The 14,526-nt window shown below is 37.7% G+C and overlaps 1 protein-coding gene across 1 annotated transcript in view; it reads right to left on the bottom strand.

Moving 5' to 3' along the window:
* Positions 1 to 14,278, bottom strand: part of LOC102698543 (teneurin-3) — a 285,608-nt gene extending 271,330 nt beyond the window's left edge. The window contains exon 1 of the mRNA XM_069192922.1: positions 14,175 to 14,278. The gene's annotated coding sequence lies outside the window, so the exon portion shown is untranslated. The remainder of the gene's footprint in view (positions 1 to 14,174) is intronic.
* Positions 14,279 to 14,526: the final 248 nt, after the last annotated feature.

Raw genomic sequence — 14,526 nt, 5'->3', positions numbered from 1 at the left:
CAATCAGTGTATCTACCACTATTGGTAATAATTTAGGGGTCATCCATGACTAACACTTCATGCTGATGAATGGCTCCTTACTGCTTGCTGCCCTGATGAGGGTGTCTGCGTGCTTCTGATTACAAACGTTAATGAACTTAGGGCTTCATTAGGCTTTCATTTGGGGTCTTCATACTTTTAGGAGTGTAGCAGTTATTTTGATGCCCTGATAGTAAACTTATATATATATAACATTTTTAGCAATACCTGAAACATAATAGCACAAAACATGTACTGCTAATAAATAACATTTTTTTACTTCATGAAAGGGTCATGAAATTCCTGATATTATTATAAATATTTCTACTGCCATTATTATTGCTACTACTGCAACTCCACAGCTATTTAATATTGGCTTGCAATAACTATCAGGTATCGTCATAAAGTGAAAAGGCCTGATTTTGTCTGGTAGTCTGTCCAGCTCTTCTTTTAAATCCACCAGATAAGCTGCTATGCTGTGTGGTGAACTGTGATGCCAAACTAGTGACAGAAAACAAATCCTTTAGACTCTAGTATTATACCATTATATCACTTCCATTCAATGTTTTCACCCTGGAATAAAAAGCACACAAAAGGAGGATAAGCCTCTGTACTGGAGGTATTAGTAAGCCACGTACCACAATGTGCATTTAGTTGTTCCTTCCTTCATCTCAGAGTTTAGATTTTCTAACTCTTTCAAACTAAGTACCTTGATAACATTAACTTATGAGTCTCTTTCTTCTCTCAGACCAACACCAGCAATAGATAAAGCACTAAACACTTATAAATCCTCTCCAACATCAACTGTACCCGGATGTGATAATGAAAAAAAGCATGTTCTGAGCTCTCCAGCTGAAAAGGGTATGACAGAATTAGTGATCTAATACACAGAGACACAAGAGACAATATTTGTGGACGTTCAAGGCAATGGAAAAGGTAGACAGGACATTGTAAAGTAAATTCTTCTTCCACTACTAATGGACAGTTACATAGCATTTGAAGAGCTGCCAGACCTTGCCTAGTCAATTAATGTATGGGTGTGTTCCTTACATCAGGCTATTAATACTGAAAGACTTCTGTCACTACTTTGAGTTTTTATCCAATAAGAAATTACTTGAAACATACAGTATTTCAGGTACCTAAAAGCCAACTGTCTTGATTGGATTGTTATTTAATTATTCTGAAACATTGCATATAAGGGTGATGAAGTTGCAATGCAACTGAAGATAACATGCAGTAATATTTTTAAATGAGTCTTGTGTAGGCTAGACAGCTATAGTATGTGGCTAATATACACAGGCTGATGAGCTGCAGGCTCATCCCGACATGACAACATTCCAGGAGGACAACGCACACCCATGTGCCACTTGTGTAACAGAGGCTTTGTTGCAAGATGACAATGTGACAGGTTTATCACGGATGCCCTACTTTCAAGACCCGAGCCACAGTGAAACTGCATTGCGTTGGGATCTGGGATGACATGTGGCATCTAGGGCTCAGAGACCAGTGAAAAGGGCATTATTAGCTCAGTTTCATTTAATTTCAGTCTTAGAACATGAAATAATTAAGAAAGAGTGCAATATGAAACTGTGGGTAATGTGTGCTAGTTATTTTACACCGGAGGTTATAAGGGTAATACAGTAGGGGTTATAGGCAAATAGAGTTATATTTGCAAAACTACCACATCATTCCACTTTCCAGCATCATGCAATGTGCTCAAGACTTCTGTTTGAAGGGTATTTTTTTAGGCATGAGAATGTTCCTAAAAAAAGCAGACAAAACCCACGAAACCTGAAAATGAAAGAAGACCAACCAGTTTTGAAAGTGATGTGCAAACTGGGCTGGGCTCTCGCCCTTATCCCCACTTTCCCATATGGGAAATGTGCATTTCAGGTACAGTAGGTAAAAGACATTTTGCACATTTCATAATATATTTAACATAACCCATTAACAAAAATAAGAAACACACATGCATAAAACTGAAAAATAAAAGATAAAATAGCAGCTTTTGGTAACCCCACTGAGAATCTGTGTGTGTATTTACACATATAATATTAGTCATGTTTTTATTAATCACCATCTATGCAATCATACACAAGGTTCTATGATCCAGGAGTCATGTGTTTGATCTTGACTGGGATACCCCCATGCAGTTGGGCTCAGTCTGTGAGAGAGCAACCAAGGGTGGGCTGGGATTAGTGGGCAGGGCTCTCCAGGCTCCCTGAGACACAGAGAGCCCTGCAACTTTTCCAGGTCCGCGGGCATGTGATGTTGTTGTCATGGGATCTGTGTCTCTTTCAATGGATGGCGAACCTCCTGTATGGGGTTGTGTAGCCTTTGATATGTTGAAAGATGAATGGTGCAAAGGTGGGCCGGTCAAGGGAACCTGTTTACTATTCCTCATCCGTGCATGGTTACAGCCGGCTTAAAAGCACACCACTGAACATCACAGTTCTCATTTGGTCAGGTATATAACAAAAATCACTGACAAAATGTCACACAAATTACTTAGCTTCAAGGAAAAACACTATCTTATTTTTGAAGGAATTGTAGAAACACGGGTGTCTCATTATAACTTTCAGCATGTAACATAATGTTTCAATGTTCCTGGCACACCTGAAGAAGGCTCCACGGCTGAAACGTTGTGGTTTTCTTTCTTCTCTTTTCAGCATGGTGTCAGCATGGAGAGACAGGAGGACCCTATGCGTAGCGGTAGAAACGGAGCAGACGAGAGGGTTCGGTCTGGGCTCAAGCTATCGGGCAGAGTCGGGAACGAGACATTAGCCCTCCGGTAGAGACGTGGGGCGACCAGGTGAGGTGAGCCTCTCAACAAACGATCCCAATGCCAAACGAGGATCCCAATGCCATTTTTCTTGTACTTCTTAATTTTACTTCATCTATGGTCGTGCTATTTACTTTTGAGAAAAATATATAATTTGTACAGTAAATGCATTCTTGAATTATTGTACACAGAACGCAATATTTACTGCACCGTGAGTAATGCTGTCTTAGGGGGAGAAAAATGCTGTTGTTGCATTATTGCCAGTTTACCAAATAACTCCATATGGGCAACTAATCATTTTTCTAGAGCCATAGATCAAGGATCAGGGTCAGTGACAAAATACAAATAGAGCTACAACAGTCATGCTGAAAAGAGGATGCATGTCTACTCATTATGTTACCCAAACCACAGCTTCCAAATTTAGTAAAACACACAAGAACTGAGAATTGTATGCAAATATGATGGCTCAGACAATGTAATATATTTCAGGATGTTTTGGAGAAGGACAGCTATGTTTATGGTTTTAAAGCAGAAAAACAGTGCAACACATTCAACGTCTTTTTAGCACTCTAAATATCACTCTTCCAAATATCTGTGCCCTTGTTGTTCTTCCCCACAGCTGGCATTATACTTCTGTAAGTGCCTGAACAATAGCGATGTTTAGAAAACACCCGGAGCCAGGCTTCTCTCTCTCAGTAATGACACTACTTAAAATGTAGCTGCCAAGACATTTGGATATTTATCTTTTAAATCTGTGTTCCAGAATGCAACATTTTATATAAGTTGCGTGAGTTCAGAGAAAAATATGACATGCAAGTAGTACTTAATATTGAATGCAAGTTCATTTTCTATCATTAGGCGGCCGTAATATTTCTAATGGGTGAGGCATAATGCTGAAGCCTCCCGACTATGCACAGAAGACCTAGGGTATGGACGTTCACATCATGGCACACCCTGTGTTTTAGTCCTGATCTGGAACCACCAGCCTTTTAAGGAGTAAAATAGTTCAACCTCAGTGCCTGTGAGCACTTGGCTTCTCTTCTGAAGATCGTCATTCCTCGCAGGGATCCTATTGTGTCACAGTTTGAGGTAATTTAATGGTGTGTCCACTGGGGGCGAGGTTGAGATGAATACTCAGTGAGATGAGTACTCATTCTTCCAGAACGAATCTGGATTCCAGACCCCCAAAAGCTAAGGTCTAAATTAATGTGCCACTGCTAAATTGAAATAATATTTTAAAAAATGAAACATGAAACTTACTGTATTATTATAAACTGACATTGATGTACAGATTGGCTCCGTGATGGACAGATTCATGAATGTTTAATGAATATCTTTCAATAAGCAACTGATTAATAGGAAAACGTGAAAAAAAAGTGATTTGTCTGTGATTTGTGATTTTGACAGTGCCAATTATTTTTGTTATACCCAACTGATTTGGAAGAGCCAGTGTGGTCTACACATGTCAGCTTGTAGCAGTGAACCACATCACCACACAGGGTGGTGAGAGCTGAGAAACGTGGACAGATGCCATCAACTCGCCCACATTCAAATCATTTATATTTTAACAAGTCACAGGCAACACGGTCCCACACAGGAGCTGCAGACCTGATCGTAGGTGAAGTGCCTCCCTTACTGACAGCATGGCATGCCTGCAAACTCCCAATCCCCGAGATTCAGGAGAGCCGTGGCCAGCTAATCTCAAACCCCCCTCAGTGGTGTTCAACCGGCTCTACTCGCCTCTTGCGAGACCCTGGTCACAGTCAGGGGTCTGATGCAGGTGTGAAATCTTGGCCCTTGAGCTCAGCCTGCGCTCGGGCAAGCACCTTGACTGGCTGAGCAAAACGAGAAGCCCTGTGCTTTGACTTTTTTTGTTTAAATTTTGTTTAAATGAACTAATTAGAGATCCGAGATGGGATGAAAGCTTAAATCTATATGCACTACAGAGTAATGCATTTTTCTAACTATTCAGCAGTCGAGGTATTAGGTATTGGGGTGATTAGGGGCTTAATTTCCTCACAGGAGTGAAAATGTAAGGATTTTAGAAAGAATTGCATTATGCCATGTCTTCTGAAACCCCAATGTTTTTTACTGGGATGTATTCTAAAGAATGGCATACATATTGTCTCATTTTGTACTATCTAGGTATTGTAATGCTTCAGTAGTGTGTTCAAAGGCAGAACACCCTCTTAATGTGACACTGAACAGAACTTTGTTTCTAGAGAACTAAATTTTGCAACGAATACAAGTTATTCACGTAATAAAACAGCCTTCCATTAAAAAACACATTGGCATAGATTTCTATAAAAAGTCGTTAAAGTAGGAAGCCATAGGTTACTATTTATTTTAATTGAAATAATAGCTGGCAGAGAGAATATTACAGGCCTTTATAATTCAATACAGGTGTTTCCTTGATGTCATAGCCCAAGAGTAATTCATGAAGCTAGAACGAAACAACACACTTACAAGGCCATTTCCAATGTAGGCAGTAGGTGTTTTTGCTCCAGGTGCATTAGTTTTCATTAGTTTGAAAGCAACAACAAAGAAACAAACAAAAAGTCTTGCACCAGATCACTAAATTTGTTTGACCTTTACCGTAAGGGCATTTCATATCACTATGTTTCAATGTTTCCCATATTTGCTCAGAAATGCTTGGCAAAGCTGCTCTTGACCTTCTGTAGCTACATTTCCATGCACTAATAGGCCGAGTTTCACTGTGCCACAAAGACTGTGACACTCAACGACTTAGAAGTAAACACCTTGGCATGTATTATAATTGAAACACAATGTCTGAAAATATTTGAAGCTGTTTTTAAGTGAAAGGAGGCAAGAGAAAAAATACTTTGATGAAAAATATGCACGCTGTGTTGCAATAAGGATTTATGGAAACAAAAGAAAAGGTTCACAGGATTCAATCAAGTACAAAACATCTATTTAATTAATCTTTTGCCATTCCAAAATCTCATCACTTAAATAAAATAAGCAGAAATAAAATATGCGGTACAAACTGTAAAACAATGTTCATGGTAGTAACTTCTGCTCCAGTTTTCTCAAGAAATTGCATTTCTAATGTAAAAAGTCAGGATTTAGCAACAGGAGCAAAAAGAATGAACTGTTTTTCCTTCTAAAATGTGTCTTTTGGTATCTGTATTTACTATGGTGGGTTTCAGGCAGTGAGAATTTATAAGTGGAACTCCGGTTTCTGCTGATTAATTCTAAGTGTGACTGAGAACTAAAATGCTCATTGTTAAAAAAAACTGCAAGCACAAATCAGCCTGCAAACAACAGCAAAAAAAAAAAACCAACCTGCGGAAGTGGGATAGAACTCAGAGGATTATGTTTGTGTTCACTGGCAGATGATGCTTTCCTGGAAACTCCCTAATTTTGGGAGCAGTGTGTGGGATTACTAGAGGCACTCCATAATTTATTACATACAGTAGCCCTAGATGGGGGAAAAAAACAACTACTTTCTGAAAACTGCAACAACAAGCACAAAATAATGCCACTGAGTGAGTTTCTACTGTATTGAGTATTTTACTGTGTCTCAGGTAAAGACAAATTCTTCTTCATTGTGTGAAATTTCAGATTTCTGTTGCAGTGGCTGAAAAATATATTGCAAAAAAAGGGCATTATTGGGAAGTGACATTGTTAAAGCAAAATGGTCACAGTAATCTGATGTTATAAATTTTATGTTTTTTGGTTAATAATTTGCTTCATCGATCATTTTCAAATTCTATGTCAGAAGTGATTTGTAGGGTATCATGTTGTTAGCAGTGAATAATATTTAAATTATTTTTATGATGATGAAAACCAAAAAACAAGTATTGAACTTTGTGATGTACGCCTGTAATAAAACAGCCCCACCCAGGTGTTGCAGCAACGTGTGTACAGTACATGCTCCCAGAGCAACTGAAGGTAGAATGAAATCATTTATGCTTTCACCATCTTTGTCCCCTGCAAATGACATTGGCTTTGGTCCTTCCGTATGAACCATATCCACAGATCAGAAGTTTTTTGGTTTGTTCCCAAATGTGCATGTGAGCCATCATTTCACACAGTATGAGCCGAATAGTATCACCTTGGTTGTTGCTTTACAGATTAAACATGTGATAATCCCTTTGGTCTGCGTTAAAAAGTGCGTGTAGCATAATTTTCATGCCTGTATTGCATACCATGATATTTTTCACAAAGTTTAGTACCTTCAAGCCACGTCAGACATTTCTTTACTAATTTTAAAATAGTGTTGCTGCTGCACTAAAAAGAGATGATCTAACTCCATCCCTTCTGAGCCTGGGTTCATATCTCCTTAAGTATTTCAGCCCCTGAATCCTAGCTGATGGGGTTTAAGCGCAAGAAAGGTACGGTAGTTGGTTGCCAGATCGGACGTACTGTATGATTGCTCGTGTGATTCTGTGATGATCTGCGAAGTCTACTGTGATGATCATCGTAGGAAAGCGGAAGAATGTGGGAGGTGGCAGAGAGGACGCCTGAGTAGACAAACCAAAAATGATTACAAACTGCGGATGACGAACAGTGAAGCAAGTGACAAAAATGCACCCCATGCCTGACTTAGAAATTCTCCATTGCCCAGGGAGATCAAGGCAGGAGCGCACGAGGCAGGGCATCAAGCTGCCCACAAGCCAAAAAGTGAATGCACAAGGAGGCTGCAGTAATCCGGAGACCATCGAAAGTGTCACAGAAGCCTTCTGATGAGTTGCCTTCCATGCTGTTCACTTCCAGCTGGGGCATCGGCAGGTTACTGCAACATGTTAAATGCTTCAATTCACAGTGCATTGCAAAATGTAGCATACAGGGGGCTGCTTTATGTGAGCACACCTCTCCTGGTTAAGGCCAAGGCTGTTTGTTGTGATGAAGAAAATGATCATGATTACCAGCACATATTGTGATAGTTTGAACAACAGTACAGTGCCAGCTACATCAAATTCTGTGGTTAGGAACCAGGTATTTATCAATGCCAAACTACACCATGCTGCAGTGAGGGAAGCACGACACAAGCGAAAATAAAGCCAAACCCCCACAGAACATCCCTGAGCTGAGCAAGAATGGTGAATGAGGGAGGAACTACAGAGGGCAGTGTCTTCTGATGCCATGAAAATTGCACTGGAGGAGGAGTGCCACACTATTGCAGAAGGATGGACCTATCGAACAAACCAGCTGAAAAGCTATCTTTTGTTTTTTTTGTTATCCCAATTTAATAGTTTTTTGTTGTTGTTGTACACAAAGTTTATATAGTTAAAAATAATTTGTGGCGGTTATGTACCACACCACAACCTTTTTGCGTTGCATACGGATACTTCATTTCACTGTGCATTGTAGAGTGTACAGATAGTTGTTACTGTAGGTGTCCTCTATTTACACAGGTTTAAATTATACTTTGTCAAGAAATAGTTAAATAAATGCAATATCAGTTGGTGAGCAGAGCATTGCATCATTTAAGGCCTTAGGAAAGTAGATTGGCTTGTGACTAAACTTGCTTACTAAGCAATTCATTGAAAGTTATTCCAAACCTTGCATTATAGCTGTTTATCCCAAGCCAAGAATCCAGTGATTTACTGCTTTTTACGCCCATTCTTCTGCAACGTAGTTGATTATCTATTGCAATATAATATATGAATAATGAAAATTCACAGTGTCAAACGATATCACGGGGAGCAAAGGTCTCCCATTATGTTACTTTCTGGATAATGTTATGTATTAGATCAGATCTGCTAATCTTCTGCTGCTGCTTTTCCTTCTCTGGCAGAGCATCCACAAAACTTATAGTTATTTTGTATACACTGCATAGGATTTTCTACAGCACAATTTATAATGAAGAAATGTTTTGTCATGAAAGTTTGTACATACTAACATATCAAATTTAAAAACCTATTTTAGTTCAATTTAATTTAAGCAAATTAAATTGACTTCACATTCCAATGTAAACATCCTTTTTATCAAAATAACATTGCAAGTAATGCCGTATTGCTTAGTCTAATAAGTAACATCTGCAAAAATTAATCTACATAAAATGTATTATTTTCTTAATTGGAATCATTCAGGAGTCAAGGCAAAACGGACTTAAGGGGATATAAGTAAATGTTGAGAAATAAACTCAGGTTTTGAAAACAAATACAAAAGATCGTTTTGCCAGAAGTCTTGTAGGTTTCACTGAAGTAAGAGTTAAAGATGACAGTTTTCTATGCTGTGTTCAATTTAAAAACTTTTTTACTAGGTAGCATTCACTTTATCTATTGATGAACTATTATCATTAATTTCTCAGATGATGCTTTTATCAATTATGCATTAAGTATGTAATCCATACTTGTGCAACTACACTTGTGGTGTACTAAGGATAATTACAGTACATAAGATTACATAAGATTTCCAGTAATGATACAACAAAATAGAAAAATGAAAAATAATAATGCCATGTCAAACTGGATAGTAGATGGTTATATAAAAAAGTATATTCTAAAAACAAAAAAATATATTTTAATATACAGTACATTACCTGATTTTTAATTTGAAAACGCTTAGTTGTTCACTCTTGTTTATACAGGCATGTATTTTAATGTTTCATCTGTTGAGCCTTCTTCAGACGTTAGCTTCCCACTTCAACCACTAAATAAACAGTATCTGCTCTGAGGTAGAGAGAAATGAATCTCTTACTAAATAAATAGAACATGAAGAGCAAAGTGTGGCATGCCAGTGTGTGAAGACTTTTGAATATGTCGGATTATATTCAGGTAATTAGGAAAACAGTATTAACAGTCACTGCAATCAGGATTTATAAGAATTGCATTATGGCATTCACCTGTTTTTTTTTAAAGGTTTCTGTTAAATTCCATCTCTAGCAGGTGGTGCTGGCTCACCTCCACAGACATCCAAGTACCATTCAATAATTGCCTTGAAATGAGTCCTTAAATAATACGTTGAAGAGAAAATCAATTTAAACAGACTGTATTCTGCTCACTGCTTCCTCTTATTTTTGTCATTTAATGCAAGGAAGCACAACTGCCCCAGACATTTCCTCTTCGCTGTTGGGCTTCATGTTACACTGCTTTGCTTCAGCCAGTGGACAGACTGGGAATCAGAAATTCTATTTTGAGAACACCTACAACCCAAGCCTAAAAAAAAAAAAAAAAAAAACGCCCGTTGATTTTTGCAGCTGTCAAGATAAAATAATCTAAAAAACGGTATGCAGATAAGAGCATAAAAATAAAAATGTGGTCCTTGCTAAAAGACCTTTGACATGACATTTTTTATATCTTTGACCTCATAGTAGTCAGTGTTTTTTCTTGATATTTAAATGTGATCTCTTCCACCTAACATTTTGTTCTTATTTCTTATTTTTCCCAGTAACTTACAGCTAATAATGGCAGTGCTCCCGTCTTACTTTTTATTCAGAAATGTTTGCATATAAAACAAAACCCCACCACCACAAACAATAACAACAACAGTAACTTTGAAAGTAATCATATCCTTTCTCATTGCTCCCTAAATATCTATCTGATAAAGTTTTTTTTTTTTTTTGGGGGGGAGGGAAGTGATTTAAATGAATTATTTCGAGAACAATGTTTTGGTAATCTGATTTGGAGCATATTATGGGACATCTGTCTAAATTTAAAAATGATGTGGTCATGTAATTGGACATACAGAGCTTTTTCCTGGAATAACCTCCACTGCTTTGCATGAATGCGAAGTCAATGCCCACTATCCCTCTTCTTGGCTGACACAGACAGGATCCAGCTTAAATCAAGCCATATGAAATGTGCCGTAAGAATGGAAGGCTAAAGAACCCATTTAAAAAGGGTGACAAATGTAAGAAACCTGGGTTCTTCATCATTACTCTCCATGTTTTCCTGGTACACGCAGGATCCTATACCGTGGTATTTGAGTAGTGTGTCATAGAGTTTTCAAAGAACATTAAAATCCTATTCAAAGAATTCACGATAATATGCTAATGTTTACGGCAATATTTTTTTCACAAAAGTTTTTCCATTTTTTTTTTCAGAGCACAGTAATAAAACTCCGATGTAGTAAAACCCCGATGAAGAAACAGCCTCAACAATGCAGGAATCAACAACAGAAACATTTCAAGAAACAATTCTAACACATACTGTATACAGGAAGTTAAAACAGAACAAAGCCTAGTGATATGACATACAGGCTATATTAGTTGAGACGGAATAATAGGGGCCACAGAAACTGAGTGCATTCTTAACCTTCCTTAAATTACAATTTGTAAACTACAAATTGTACAATTTGTACAAGGATATGTACCTTTATTGCCTTTTTTTTATCAACAATTACAAAAATAAAGAAAACGTAACACATGCCTGTATAAATCTGCCTCATTTGTTTTCTTTCTCTATAATCCCACCTACTACCACTGCACTTACTGTACTTCTTGTAGCTGCTGTTTTAATGTTATGACTATTCAGATATTTTTCAGAACCACCACTCAAGTGTGCTGGCATGCAGCAGCCATTCTGTGCCACAGAACATGCCCAATCAGGCAGGGTAGTGAGACATTGCTTCACCAGTGGAGTTAATGGGACAGTTTAGGGAAGCCAAATTGGATAAACAAGGGTTAGGACCTCTACTCTTTTGAAAAGTAGAATTTTTTTTATGACAAATTAGTCAAGACTTTAGTTTAACACCTCATCTGGAGGATAACACCTTCTGCAGCCAAGTGTCCCAAGTTCCCAAACTGGGCCACTGGTTTTGTGGGAATTCTGGGGGGTCCAGAAGGGAAGAGCGCAACCTACTGTCCCACCAGTACCAGTGTGGTATCAGAAGTCTCTCATCTCAGTGCTGACCAGGCCCAACCCTGCTTAGCATCTCAGATCTGACAAGATCAGGCTACAGTATATATAATAGAGTTGTAAAAAATTTAGCATGTTTCTTTTATTAAATTGCAGTTCTTATCAAGTCAGGCTTAAAAACTCTCGTTAGGTAGAATAGTACTGCAAGGGGTTGGAAAAAAAAAACCTTAGTCATATAAAAGTACAGGACTAGGTCATCTTGAAAATGATTTGTCATTGAAGACAGCTACCACAAGTTGAACTTTCTGCTTACTTACAGTTTTAATTACATGGTGGTCATCCTACATGATACATTGCACTGAGAAGTTGGCTTCTGGAGGAAACTATCAGCTAAAACCATACTTCACAGATCTCCAAGCACACATTGGAGAATAAAGTGCTGACCATCTCTAATCCTTTTGATTAACACTCTATCGTTAGCATTTAAAAGAAAATGTTGAATAACTTGAATTTTTTTCATGTTTCTTGACTTTAAAGATAATGCCTATCTTTGAGACAACATTCTTCCTTTATTTTTGCCTCTGGAGTCTCCTTACACACCGAATGTTTAAGAGGAACTCAAACCTATTGTAGTAAGGTTACAAAAAATGGAAGAACAGTTGATGGTCTTTAAATGCCATCTTTTATTAGACTGGATAGAAAAGCACATCTTTCATTAATTACAAAAGAGATGGAGAACTAATCCCACTAGAAAAAGGAGTTAGAAGCAACTCCTTTTTCTTGCACTGGGAGAGAGAAAGTCAGACAATACCATAGCAGATCAGAAACATAAGCTATAGTCTGCAGCCCAGAGCACAGCAGGAGACTGAGCGCTGCTCTGACTGTGTCATTTTTTTAATCCCCCTCCTGATTTTCCCCCTGCATCTGACCTCATGCTGAGATGAAGTTATCACAGAAGACAGCTTTACTCTCACCAATGAATCCAGCTCTGGATCTGTATTATCCTCAGCAGATCAAAACATTGCTTTCATCAAATAGTATTATCTGCATAAAAGGCATGCAATTGCCCAATAATTTCTCCCAAACTATGCCATTCATTCAAGGGCACGGAGAGAAATGTAATTCAGCTCCTCTTTGGCTAAGAAACTCCAACTCTGACTGCATACGTAAGATTTTGTAAAGAAAAGATCCAGGGGTGAGGACTATTAAAATTTTTTCTCTCCTGATCAAAGCTTTTGAAAAAAAAAACAATTGCTGGAAAACCCCTGTGATTAATGACAAAAACAAAGGATTAAAGAGATTTTAAAAGAAACAAAAGCCAAAGAGCACAGTAGCGGTTTCACCACTGTCTACTAACTGTGCTGCTAAAACAAGAATTTAAATTGTTACTGCAATATCCAGAAAGTGAAATGGTCATAGTGAAATTACAATGAAAACACGTTCACTAGAAAAATGTCAAAACAAGACATTCTATAGCTACTCTATGTTCTTGTCCTACTTTGGCATAGCATGGGCTTCTATGCTTCTAACATGGAAACTACCTGAAGGGGTAATATTTTCAAAGTGGGAAAGTGGAACAGTTTTGTTGTGAGCCCCCAAGTGTTATTCAAAGTTCAGAAACTTTTATTTGACTTTTCTTCAGCCTATTGTGAACAAAGCTTGAATGCTGTACTGCATTTTAATATCTCAAGGATGTTACGCCTTTGAATTTCGAATACTAGGATTGTGAGCTTCTGCTTTGACTGTTTTGATTACATCCGTCTCTTCAGATTTCTGTGCCTCATGTCCCAGTGGTGAGGTTCAGCATTAATGAAGGCATAAATAAATGTTTACAAATAGTGAGCAACGGAATTTGATATTACAGGAGACACAATTTAACTGGCATTGCCTTACAGATTATCGTGTATCACGCGAGTCCAGTGAATTCTCACTTTCGCAAGAGGCTGTTTTATTCTGAGCGAATAAGGCACTTGTGGGAACCTAAACATCTCGCTCATTACACACAAACAGATGCCTTCCGGACTTCCTAATACTGAATCTGTCAGTGCTAAAATGTAACAAGATTTCAATTGTTACAAAAATGAAAAATAAAATAGAAGCCTTTTTGTTTTGCTTGAAAATTTTCCTTCTAACCAAAGATAAAGGACATCACTATTTGTATTATTTTCAAGTATTTAGCTTCCTATCTAGTTCAGCTTGAGAGAATTACTTTAGCTAAATTTAAGCAAATCATTTCAGATGGGAATAAAAGGTTTGGAATTACAAACTGTATTAATCTTGTATAATAATAAAGATATTATATTCAGTGGATGCAGTGCATACATTTATCTTCTAAAAGTTTGTAAAATAAGCTCCCTAGAGCTACTCTGCAGCATTTTTTAATTTTCTGAAGTACACTTTTCACTATTTGGTATTATTAAAAACAAAGTCTAAAAAGCAACAGATTGCTCCTGCCTGATATTTCAGTGTGATAATATCCTAAACCTAAATTACCACAGCTGACAATGGAAGTGCATGTACAGAGAAGCTATTTTCATATTCAACAACAGCCTGTATCCAAATGTATTTACAAAAAAACATATTCAGATTTATGTTCAGGTGCTCACCTGAACGATGAGAGTGTGCCAAGCCTCCTCTCTCTATGAGATGGTATCCCAGGGTCTTCAAATAGAACGAATCAAACCACTGATGTTGTTTTCTTTCGACAGCACACTTTGCCTTGCAGTATGTGGTGATTATGTGTAATTCCTAAAAACACACAAAAGGCAGAATATAAAACATAAATGACCTTATTGAGTACAGCGGTTCCTGTTTGGGCGCTTAATTTACTTTTTGATTTTCCCGTTCGTAGTTCACATGCTACTTTTTGCTGTCTGAGCAAACGGAATGAAGCAATCACAAAAACAAGACTTGTCATCATTTACCCCCTGCTTCCTGCCATGAACAGCTAATTATCAA

The sequence above is a fragment of the Lepisosteus oculatus genome, chromosome 1, assembly GCF_040954835.1.
Source record: "Lepisosteus oculatus isolate fLepOcu1 chromosome 1, fLepOcu1.hap2, whole genome shotgun sequence".
NCBI classification, from domain to species: Eukaryota; Metazoa; Chordata; class Actinopteri; order Semionotiformes; family Lepisosteidae; genus Lepisosteus; species Lepisosteus oculatus.
This window is presented reverse-complemented; position numbering and strand designations above follow the sequence as displayed.